This window comes from Arachis hypogaea, chromosome 17 (assembly GCF_003086295.3).
Source record: "Arachis hypogaea cultivar Tifrunner chromosome 17, arahy.Tifrunner.gnm2.J5K5, whole genome shotgun sequence".
Taxonomy (NCBI): Eukaryota; Viridiplantae; Streptophyta; class Magnoliopsida; order Fabales; family Fabaceae; genus Arachis; species Arachis hypogaea.
Genome location: NC_092052.1, coordinates 80,904,269 through 80,917,152, shown reverse-complemented (window position 1 = coordinate 80,917,152; position 12,884 = coordinate 80,904,269). Strand labels below are relative to the sequence as shown.

The following is a 12,884-nucleotide window of genomic DNA, read 5'->3' as shown; positions in this document are numbered from 1 at the left end:
TCTGGTGCACCGCTTGTTTCGACGACTTGACCAGATGGAGCGTCGCAACAAGGAACGCTATGAGCACCTGAAGCTGATGATACGATCCGGCGACATCCCCTCCGAGCCTGACACACCATCTGAGGCCTCTGAGGAGGAGGCGGATGCACCCGAGGCAGAGATCCATCCCTAGGGAGAGGCAAAGCAGGCAGACACCGAGCAGGCTGCACCACAGGCAGAGGTCCCACATCAGATCTAGGCTGTAGACCCTGAGATCCCCATTCAGACAGCCCCTCCTCTACAGCAGCCAGACCTTCAGCCAGTCACCACCACAGAAACCCCAGCTACCATCCCTTCCAGTGATGACACCCCTTCACACCCTGCTTGAGTGAGCATCAGGGACGATGCTTCATTTTAAGTGTGGGGAGGTCGCCATCTCTGGCGTATTATTTTGGTGAACCACTACAGACTCTTTTTCTTTTATTTTGGATATTTTTCTGTATTTTTCTTTTTATTTTTATTCTTATTTTCTCATACATTGTTATTTGTATGTATTTTTACTATGTTTTCTGCATTTTGCATTTTAGTTCATATTTTTAGTGATTTAGTTTAGTTGCAATTCTAACTTAGTAGTTATAGAAAATTGTGGATTAATTAGTATAGTTTACCCTTTTTAGCATAAGATAGCTTAGTTTAAATTAAAAATATAAAAAGGAAGTAAACTAGAAACTTGAACTTAATAGAAACAATCCACACACCATGTATATATAGAATTACATGTTAGTTAGTTAACAACATTTCATCAAGGAGGAACACTAGAACTTTAAAGCCACCTTAAGTTTTACATTGAGAATAATGGGAATTTTTAACTAAACCTGCATGACATACATAACTGATAAATGATTTTCGAGCTAGAGAACATATAGCCTGTGAGTTTTGAGCTTAATTGTATGGTTATATTTAAACCATAATTTTTATTCCTGTGTGTTCTGCCCTTCTTATTTTTTCTGGTGTTCTTTACTTTGTTTTAATCTATATGTCCAATTATAGAATATAGAATATAGAATATAGATATGCATACTAAAAGAGTGATTGAGGCCGTCATTTGATTTTAGCTCACTTACCCCAAATTAACCTACCTTTCACGTCACCCTTGTTAGCCCCCTTGAGCCTGTAAAATCCCTTTTATTCTATTTAGCCACACTACTAGCCTTAAGCAGAAAAACAAAATAAAATCCTAAGTTGAATCCTTAGTTAGCTTAAGATAGCAAATTATGAATAGTTTAAATATGGGAAACCTATTGGGAACATGGATGATAAAAACAAGAGGTAGAAAAATTGAAAAGAATAAAATAACTCAAAATAAGAAATTTTGGGAAGCATGCTCATGAGAAATCAAAGTGATTAAATTACCATGTGCATTAAAAAAAAAGTTAAAAGTTATTTTTCAGTATTTAATAAAGGGGATACAAAAGAATTCTCCAAATGAAAAAAAAAGCAATGCACATGGGATAAAAATAAAAATTGAAACATGAGCATGTAACATCAAAAGTGGGAAAATATGGGAAAATAGGTAAAGAAGTTTTGTTTTACTAAGTATGTATGTTAGGTGAGATCGTAGTCTAATTAAGGATTCACTTATTAGCTCACTTAGCCTTATACATATATTCTTACCTTTACCTTGGCCCCATTACAACCTTAATTAAAGACCTCATGATTTTTGGTATGACTGTATTCTATAATTGTTGATTGGTTAGATGAAGAAAAAAGTTATAGAAAGGAAGAATAAAAAGAGGAATAGAGTGATTAACCCAATAAACATTGAGTGACTAGAGAGTAAACACAAATCCATCGAGGGTTCAATAGCTCATTAATAATTATCTCTGTTTGAATTATCTAATTGTCTTGCAAGTTCATAAAATGCTTTTTCTCCCATCTCAATTGTAAAGTGTTTATTTATTATCTAAGGCTTGGCTATATATACATATATGACTCATTGGGAATGTGAATTAATTTAACTACCTGTAAGCTTTATATACAAGTGAGTGAATAAAAATTAGAATTGCATGATGCATTTAGGTAGTTGCATTTAGATTTGATTGCATTGCATGACATTCCATCACTTTAACCTTACTTATTACCTTGGATTTAGCATGAGGACATGCTATTGTTTAAGTGTGGGGAGGTTGATAAACCCATATTTTATGATATATTTTGTGCTTAGTTTGAGTGATTTATTCAATCCTTCACCCACTTATTCATGTTAATTGCATGGTTTTACTTTCCTTTCCTTATTATGTGATGTATGTGAAAAACATGTTTCCTATGCTTTTAAATTAATTATTTTAATCACCTTTAATTCCATTCGATGCCGTGATTAGTGTGTTGAGTAGTTTCAGATCTTCTAAGGCAGGAATGACTTAAAGGATGGAAAGGAAACATACAAAAATGGAAGGAAAGCACAAAACGGAGTTTCTGAAGAAATTGGCATCCACGCGATCGCATGGGCGACGCGAACGCGTGCCAAGCGCGAATCAACAGCGACGCGGCCGCATGACTGACGCGACCGTGTGGCAAGAAAAGCTCCGAATGACGCGACCGCGTGACCCACGCGGACGCGTGACAGAGGCCACGCACCAGAAATTGCAGAAAATGCTCCCAGCAATTTCTGAAGCTCTTTTTAGCCCAAATCCAAGTCAAGAAGGCATAGACCAGAGGTTATGAAGTGAGGGAATGCATCCATTCAGAGAGAGATCGCTAATTTTTACTTTCCATGATTTAGATTTAGTTTAGAGAGAGATTCTCTCTCTCTTTAGGATTAGGATTTAGGACTTCTCTCTTTAGGAGTAACTCTCGATCCCAGGTTTTAATATTCCTTTACTTTAAGCTTCCCTTTTACTTTTATTCATTGCTTTAGTTGCTTGTTTACTTTTATAATTGAATTTATGAATACTCCCATGTTACAGATTACTATTTTGAATTAATGTTATTTGAGGTATTTCAGTTTAATATCGCTTTCTTTTATTTATGTTACTGTCATTCCCAATCTGAAGGCATTTTTATTTTGATAGATTTATTTTTCCCCCTTTTAGTCTTGGTTAAGAAATCAGTAACTCAGGAGCTATCAAACTCAAACATGCTTGTCAATTGTTATCTTTGTTAATTTGAGCTTCAATAATCCCAATCTTTTCTTAGGAAATAAATAGGATTCGAAGATCAATTAATTAATCCCTTGACCTTCCTTTACTTTAGTAAAGGTTAACAAAGCAGAATTAAGATTCAATTATCATCATCTTTGATAAGGATAGCTAGGATAGGACCTCTAATTTCTCATACCTTGCCAAAATCTTATTTACAGTCATTTATTTAATTTACTTGCTATTTAAATTACTTGTTCTTCATTTACTTTATTTGTCATTTAAATCACTTGCTTCTCATCCTTTAAACCCCGATTTACAATCTTTATAGCCAATAATAAGAACATATTTCCCTGCAGTTCCTTGAGAAGACGACCCGAGGTTTGAATACTTCGGTTAACAATTTAAAAAGGGGTTTGTTACTTGTGACACCCAAAATGTTTGTACGAAGGGATTTCTGTTGGTTTAGAAACTATATCTACAACGCGACTATTTTTTACAAATTCTTTACTAGCAAAAATCACGTTAGTCACCGAGCCGACATGAAAAAGTCGGACAAAAACCACAAAAGTTATAAGAAAGTGATCCATAGAAAGATACCTGACGATGTCTTAGAAAAAGTTGATTGCTAAAAATAACTTAGGATGGACCGACATAAAGAAGTGGGACCAGCCTGATCAAAGCAACCAAAAGTTATAAAGTAAGCCATAGAAAAGAGGCCTGGCCAGCCCTGAAAATGGATTACTAGAAATAACTTAGAAGGGACCGACATGAAGAAGTCGGCCCAAGCCAACCAAAGCTACAAGGATATAAAAGGTAATCCATAAAAAGAGACCTGGCAAGGTCCAACTAAAAATGGATTACTAGAAATAACTTAGAAGGGACCGACATGAAGAAGTAGGCCCAAGCCAACTAAAGCTACAAGGTTATAAAAGGTAATCCATAAAAAGAGACCTGGCAAGGTCCAACTAAAAATGGATCACTAGAAATAACTTAGAAGGGACCGACAAAAAGAAGTCGGACCAAACTAATTAAAGCAATAGAGTTATAAAAAGTACATTCCAAGGGATTACTAAAAATAATTCGCAAAGACTAAACAAGAGAAGTTGACCGGCAGAAGGCGTGCGCTAGAAGGGACACATCTCGACCCAAAGAAAGCCACGACCTCACCAAAATCAATCTACAAGTATTCTATAAGAAAGAACATTCGAGCAAGGCTAGCCTCAAAAATCATTTCAACCAAAGCAGAAAATAAACCAACACTAAGGAAATCAAAAAAGAGGTCGGACAATAAAAAGCTCCAACACTCTTAAAAGATTCTTGGAAGTTCCAAGAATTGCAAACAATCATGAGGAAATAAAGCTACTATAATCAAAAGGCCACCCGAAAAGGTGACCTCCAGAGTTGAAAGGCATTTTTTTTTCTAAATAAAGTTGCTAAGAAAAGCAACTAAAATATCCAGGTCAAACAAAACACAAGTTATAGAAATAAGAGTTCAAAAGCTCACAGACTGGGCTGTACAAAATACACCAAAAGAAAACTACAAAGGATTCAAAGACTCCCCAGTGGTGGCATCTCGGGGTGAAGGAGGACGAGTCTGGAGGGGGACAGCGTCGACAGTCCCATCAGGTCGGTTCAGGATCTGAACATCAAGATCCGACTCAGGGTGGCTGACCTCAGCTGCAGGCGTTGGAGAAGTCGGGGCAACAGAAGCCTTGGTGGATGGCACAGGAGGTGGATCTACATCATCATCATCCTCATCCGGGGCAGGGACGATCTTCCCATTTTCTACGATATTATCCAAACTGATAAGGGACAGGTCGAGCTCGGGAGCAAGAACTCGGACCTGATCCTTCAAATTCTCATAAGCAGAAGTCACACTGCCCACAAGATGGCCCTGAAGCTCGGCATAATCAGCTCGAGCAGATCCCAACCTCTCCCTGAGCTCTATAATCTCACCATAAGTCCGGACATAGCTGTCCTTATGCTGCTGCGCCATCTCCTCAGCCAGATTTGCAGAAGCCACAGTCGCAATAGCCCGAGCCTTCTCATTCTCCAAGTCAAGCTCCAACTTGATCACTCTGGCATCCAGCTCATCCTTCAACCCATTGATTATGTCGAATTTCAACTTGGCCTCCTCCATAAAAGTCTTCGTCACATGAACAGGAAGATCCTAGGCAGTTTGAAATAAGGCTACTCCCATATGTTCCATCTTAATGCTACTTCGGGTAATGAAGTCCAGATGACGAAGAATAGATACGTCATCAGTAGGAACAACACTATAAGGAGCAATTTGATGATTGACAAACCCCACAACATCAAAATCAGGGGCGTCCAAATTAAAAGGCTCAACAATCCTCTGTCTTTTCGGAGGAGGGCCAGTAGTGGGAGAAGAGGTAGCAGCAGAAGTTTGGGGAGGATAAACCAAATGGTCCTGAGGAGTAGGAATCACCCTCCTCAGCTCAGAAGTGCTCAACGGCAGGTTTTTAGGAGGGACCTGAGAAGATCCTTCCCCATGCTGAGATATTCTGGGCAACTATAGCTTTCCTCGCCTTCTTAAAGGCCTTCATGAAGTCATTATTGTTAACCATCTCTGAAAAAACACAGCAAAAACAAGTTACAAAACTAGAAGAAATAGAAATAAAAAGCAAGTAAATAAAGCAAAAAGAAGTCGACCACTACCCAGCTCAGCTCGGACAAGGGAATGATCTCCTAAGAATTCCTTTGTGTCGAGATGGGAAGGTTGCCCCTAAATCCCCTCCAACACATTCACAAAATCCTGCTCAACCTCTTCAAGCATCTTCCACGTATATCTAGACACCATAACATTCTTTTGCCAACATAAGGGGAAGGCAGGTTCATTATTCGAATCTAAAAAAATGGTCGAGCTCGCTCAACAGCTTGGACCTTAAAAAAGTAGTTCTTAAAATCCCTGAAAGGCTCATCGTACATAGAAAACACTTTGTGTCCTTGGACAAACCAGAAAGAAATCCAAGAACCTTTCTTTTTCGTAGTCCCAGGTTTGGTCAAGACAAAGAGGTAAGAAAGAGAGTTTGAGAAGGCTTGACATCCAATTCTTGGCAAAGCAACTGAAGATCTTGATAAAGCCCCAGGAGTTCGTATGGAGCTGGGATGGAGCTACATTACACAACCACAACAAATCGGTCTCGAAGGAGGTAAAAGGAAGGGTAATGTTCATTTGGCTGAAAAAATAGTCATAAGCACAAAAGAAGGGGTGCTCCCCCTAGGTCAGAGAAGGGAAGCAAACCCTTTCATCGGAGTCAGGCGCTATTAACTCGTAGTTCTTCTCCTGATCCCTACTACTACAGATCCGGTGATGTTTTCTAAGCTCCATGTAGTACTCAGAATTAACTACTGAATCACACATCAGGACGAGGGAGTCCAGCTAGTCAGACATTCCCTCGGGGACTTTGGAGGAGGTCTCGACAATATTCTTTCGAGAAGACATGGTCAACTAGTCCTACAAGCAAGAAAAAGAAAAAGGGGTTACTATCCAAACAGGTCAGGCAAATCAAGAAATCAGCTCGGACAAAGATGGATACAACTCATACAACAGCGAAAGGAAACCCCAGGACTCACACGAAGGTCCAGGGGCATCCTTTGGAGGCAGTAACAGAGCAAGGATTCAGGAAAATTCTACAAGTCTACGTCTCGACATCTCCTAGACAAAAAAGAAAAACCTTTTCAAAGGAACTTCGGAAAAAGAAAATAAACCACAAAATGTCAACAAAGTTACCATCTTTTTATAAAACCTATCAGCAAAGGGGACTATCAACATCAAACAGACTAAGTGGAAATCATCAAAGACGTAATCTTTTTCAGAATCAAAGGGTTCATTAATCCAGAAACTTCAAAATAAAAAATGGTAACAACATACAAAACCCTAAAAGCATAAACTATCAGGAAATACCCCAAGAACCGTACATAAGTCGAAGGAACTCCAAAAACATGCATCAGAGCAATAATCAAGCATAACGACAAAGAAAAAATTCAAGCTTTCTAACATGAATTTAAGCAAGATCAGAACTTTTCCAAAAAGCAGAACAATGCAAGCATGAAAAAGAGCAGCGAAGGAAGTAAAAGAAGAAAGAAAGAAGAAGAAAGAAAACCAACCTGTAAATAGGAGAACGAAGCGCCAACAATCACCTCCAAAAACAAGGAGAAGCACGAAGATGTGAAAAACTTGGGAGCAAGCGAAAATGAAGAGTCCCAGGTGAGCCAGAAAAATAAAAATAGAGTTTCAGGAAGCAAAGAGAGAAAACTGAAAGCAAAGTCTTTTGGTAATTCAAAATGAAAAGAGGGAAAATGGCAAAAAGAGGAGTTAATGGGTTATTAAAAATCCTCGCACGTTCCCAAAGCAAGAAACGCGCGTTTTCAAAGTTAAAGGAGTGACAAAAATGCTCCGCATTCAAAAGGAAGCTCTGCATAAAAAAGATCGACAATGCTCGAGCTTGGCTTCCAATGAGTGGATAATTTTACCCTATTTGGCATTGTTTTTACATAGTTTTTAGTATGTTTTGGTTACTTTTTATTATATTTTTATTAGTTTTTATTCAAAAATCACATTTTTGGAGTTTACTATGAGTTTGTGTTTTTTATAATTTCAGGTATTTTCTGGCTGAAATTGAGGGACCTGAGCAAAAATCTGATTCAGACGCTGAAAAAGGACTGCAGATGCTGTTGGATTCTGACCCTACTGTACTCGAAGTGGATTTTCTGGAATTACAGAAACCCAATTGGTGCACTCTCAATTGTGTTAGAAATTAGACATCTTGGGCGTTCCATCAATATATAATAGTCCATACTTTGCCCGAGATTTGATAGTCCAAACTGGCGCTAAAAGCCATCCAAAAACTTCCTGGCGTAAAACGCCAGAACTGGCACCAAAACTGGAGTTAAATGCCCAAACTGGCACCCAAGCTGGCGTTTAACTCCAAGAATGGCCTATGCACGTGAAAGCTTCAATGCTCAGCCCGAGTATACACCAAGTGAGCCTCGGAAGTGGATTTCTACACTATCTGAACTTAGTTACTTACTTTCTGTAAACCCTAGTAACTAGTTTAGTATAAATAGCACTTTTTACTATTGTATTCAGACTTTTATCATCTAGCTTATGCCATAGTTGACATTTGGAGGCTGGCCTCACGGCCATGCCTAACCCCTTTTCACTTACGTATTTTCTACGGTGGAGTTTCTACACCTCATAAATTAAGGTGCGGAGCTCTGCTGTTCTTCATGAATTAATGCAGGTACTATTGTTTTCCTTTCAATTCATGCCTACTTCTTCTCCAGGATATACTCTTGTACTTAATTCAGTTAAGTCAGAATGAAGGGGTGACCCGTGACAATCACCCACTATCTTTGTTACTAGCTTAGCTAAGATCTGCGTGCCTGACAACCACAAGCGGTCTACATGATGTTCAACGTAGTCATTGGATGACAGCCGGAGTATATTCTCTTGGGTCTCTAATCAATGATTCACATCGTCTCTCCTGACAACAGAGCATCTGAATCCGTGATTAGAACCTTCGTGGTATAGGCTAGAACCATTGGCAGCATTCCTGAGATCTAGAAAGTCTAAACCTTGTCTATGGTATTCCAAGTAGGATCTGGAAATGGATGACTGTGAAGAGCTTCAAACATACGAATATTGGGTGCAGTGACAGTGTGCAAAAGGATAGAGAGATCCTATTCCGACGCTAGTGGGAACCGACAGATGATTAGCCGTGCGGTAGCTGTGCCTGTATTTTTCATCCGAGACGAGAAATCTGACAATTGAATAGCCGTACAGAGATCGTACCTGGTATTTTTCATCCGAGAGGATCATACAGCTTGCCATGGAAGGGAGCACGCATGATTGGAAGAAGACAATAGGAAAGCAGAGGTTCAGAAGCAACAAAGAATCTCCAAACGCTTATCTGAAATTTCCACCAATGAATTACATATGTATCTCAATTTTATTTTATGTTTTATTTATCTTTTAATTATCAAAACCTTATAACAATTTAAATCCGCCTGACTGAGATTTACAAGATGACCACAGCTTGCTTCAAGCTGACAATCTCCATGGGATCGACCCTTACTCACGTAAGGTATTACTTGGACGACCCAGTGCACTTGCTGGTTAGTTGTGCGGAGTTGTGAAAAGTGTAATCACAATTTTCCACACCAAGTTTTTGGCACCATTGCCGGGGATTGTTCGAGTTTGGACAACTGATGGTTTATCTTGTTGCTTAGATTAGGTAATTTTATTTTATGTTTAAGCTTTTTATTTTTTATTTTTATTTTTGAAAAAAAATAAAAATTTCGAAAAAAATTTAATATATATAGAAAAACCAAAAAATTTTGTGTCCTTTGTTTGAGTCTAGTGTCAATTTTTAAGTTTGGTGTCAATTGTATGTTCTTTATGTTCTTTAAATTTTTGAAACATGCATGGTGTTCTTTCTTGGTCTTTAAGTTGTTCTTGCTTATTTTCTTTGTTTGATCTTTAATTTTTCAAGTTTTGTGTCTTTTTTTGTTTTTCTTGTGCATTTTCGAAAGTTAAGTGTCAAAAATTCAAAAATTTTGAAGTTTGGTGTCCTTTGTGTGTTTCTTTTCTTAAAAATTTTCAAAAATTTGTTCTTGATGTTCATCTTAATCTTTAAAGTGTTCTTGGTCTTTTTCTTTGTTTTGATCCAAAATTTTTAAGTCTTGTATCATTTAGTTGTTTTTCTCACTCCTCATTAATTCAAAAAAATCAAAAAAATATTTTCCTTTATTTTTTCATGCATTTTCGAAATCTTGCATTAAATTAGTAAAAAATTTTCAAAATCATATATTTTTTTAGTTAAGTCAAAAATTTTAATTTTAAAATTATTTATCTTTTCAAATCTTTTTCAAAATCAAATCTTTCTTTTTATTTTTCTTATTATTTTCGAAATTTTTCTAAAAAATTTTTCAAAATCTTTTTCTTATCTTTATTTCATAATTTCGAATTATTTACTAACAATTATTATTTTGATTCAAAAATTTCAAATTTGTTATTTTCTTGTTAAGAAAGTTTCAATCTTTAAATTCTAGAATCATATCTTTTGCTTTCTTGTTAGCCAAGTCATAACTTGAATTTCGAAAATCAAATCTTTTTAATTTCTTTTTCAAATATTTTTCAAATTAAAATTCAAATCACATCTTTTTCAAAATTTTATTTTAAAATCTTTTCTATCTTCATATCTTTTAAATTGATTTTCAAATCTTTTATCTTATCTTATTTTCAAATATTTCATAATTAATTACTTGTTTAGTTTGTTTTGACTTTAAAGGTTTAATATTTCTTTGAGTAAACTACCATTTCTACTCACGAAAGTTGAAAACACAGACATATTTATCCATAGAAAAAGGAAATTACCATTTGTACCCATGAAATATGGATTCCGCACAACAAAATTATTCAAACACTAAAAAATGACCTAAAATCCCTAAATTACCCTCATCTTCACCACCACACCACCCCCTTCACCCAGTCACCTTTCTAACCCTAACCCTCTTCACCTAGCCACCACCCCCTTTTCCTTTCTAATATCAAATTCCACCACCACTCCCTTCACCCAGCCACTTTCTAACCCTAACCTTCTTCACCCAACCACCACCCCCTTTCACTTTCTAATCTCAAATCCCACTACCACCCTCTTCACCCAACCACCTTTCTAACCCTAACCCTCTTCACCTAGCCACCACCTCCTTTCTCTCCAAAACTCACACACGGAGACATTACACACACACCCCCACCCGAGGAAGAAGAAGATAAGAGGAAGGGGAGGGAGACCGCACTGGCAATGTGGGGATTCACTGTCACTATCACATCATCGCTGCGGTTGTTGAGGGAGCCTGAAGAGGAGATGCGAGCCAGAACCAAGGAAGGGGGAGCTGTCGCCGTCGTCGCGCCCTTCTGCTGCCGACTCCGTCGCGTCTGTCGCCACCATTGATTGAGTCTGTCACTAGTCTAGAAGGAAGAGAGTGCGCAAGAGATTGGAGAAGGAGGAGAGGGCGACGACACTGGTGGGTGTCACTGCCACCATCGTCGTCGACGTTGTTCAGTGAGGGAGGAAGAACTGTTTTTTCTCTTTGGTTTTTCTATTGTTGTTGTTGTTGCTTTATGTAAAGAAGATGATGATGGAGGTATAGTGGTGGTGGTGGTGGTGATGATAGTGATAAAGAAAATGAGATGGGGGTGCCTTTGAATTCAGAGTTTGGCTCTGGCGAGGGCGAGACAGGAAAGGAGAGAATGAGAGGTGAATGATGCGGATGATGATAAGGGTAATTTGGGGATTTTATGTGATATTTTAGTGTTTGGATAATTTTGTTATATGGAACTCATGTTTTATGGGTACAAATGGTAATTTTCTTTTTCTATGGATAGATATGTCAGCGTTTTCAACTTTTGTAGGTAGAAATGGTAGTTTACTCTATTTCTTTTATCTTTTTCAAAACCTCCTAACTACATTTCTCCTTTACATTTTCGAAAACCAACTAACAATCTTTCAAAAATCTTTTCAATTAATTAATTATCTTAGTTTTTAATTTTCTTCTATTTTTTTCTTATTTTTGAATTCTAACTAAATAAATAAAATAAAAACAAAAATATTTTCCTTTTCTTCTCTTTTAAAATTCGAATACTCTCTCCCTTCTCTCTTCTTAGTTCTTTTATTTTATTGAATTACTAACACCTCTCTTCTTCTTATTAATTTGAACCTCTCTCCTCTCTGTTCGAATTACTCTTCTTCTTCCTCTATTCTCATTCTTCTATTCTTCTACTGACATAAAGGAATCTCTATACTGTGACATAGAGGATTCTTCTTCTTTTCTGTTCTCTTCTTTTTCATATGAGCAGGAACAGGGATAAAGACATTCTTGTTGAAGCTGATCCTGAACCTGAAAGGACTCTAAAGAGGAAGCTAAGAGAAGTTAAAGCATAACACACTGGAGAGGACCTTACAGAAATTTTCGAAAAAGAAGAAGACATGGCCGAACCCAATAACAATGGTGGAGATGCAAGGAAGATGCTTGGTGACTTTACTGCACCTACTTTTGACTTCTATGGAAGAAGCATCTCAATTCCTGCAGTTGGAGCAAATAACTTTGAGCTTAAGCCTCAATTAGTTTCTCTAATGCAGCAGAATTGCAAGTTTCATGGACTTCCATTGGAAGATCCTCATCAGTTCTTAGATGAATTCTTGTAAATCTGTGACACTGTTAAGACCAATGAGGTTGATCCCGAGGTCTACAGACTTATGCTTTTCCCTTTTGCTGTAAGAGACAGAGCTAGGATATGGTTAGACTCACAACCCAAAGAAAGCCTGAACTCTTGGGAAAAGTTGGTCAATTCTTTCTTGGCCAAATTCTTTCCACCTAAAAAGTTGAGCAAGCTTAGAGTAGAAGTCCAAACCTTCAGACAAAAGGAAGGTGAATCCCTCTATGAAGCTTGGGAAAGATACAAGCAATTGATCAGAAGGTGTCCTTCTGACATGCTTTCAAAATGGAGCATACTATGTATATTCTATGATGGTTTGTCTAAATTGTCCAAGATGTCATTAGATCACTCTGCTGGTGGATCTCTTCATCTGAAGAAGACGCCTACAGAAGCCCAGGAACTCATTGAAATGGTTGCAAATAACCAGTTCATGTACACTTCTGAAAGAAATCCTGTGAATAATGGGACAACTCAGAAGAAAGAAGTTCTTGAGATTGATACTCTGAATGCCATATTGGCTC

General features: G+C 37.6%; 1 non-coding gene across 1 annotated transcript; it reads right to left on the bottom strand.

The window, feature by feature from the left end:
* Window positions 1-12,535: 12,535 nt before the first annotated feature.
* On the bottom strand, window positions 12,536-12,643 carry LOC112768057 (small nucleolar RNA R71). The gene has a single exon (XR_003185497.1). It is a non-coding gene; the product is annotated as a small nucleolar RNA R71 (small nucleolar RNA).
* Window positions 12,644-12,884: the final 241 nt, after the last annotated feature.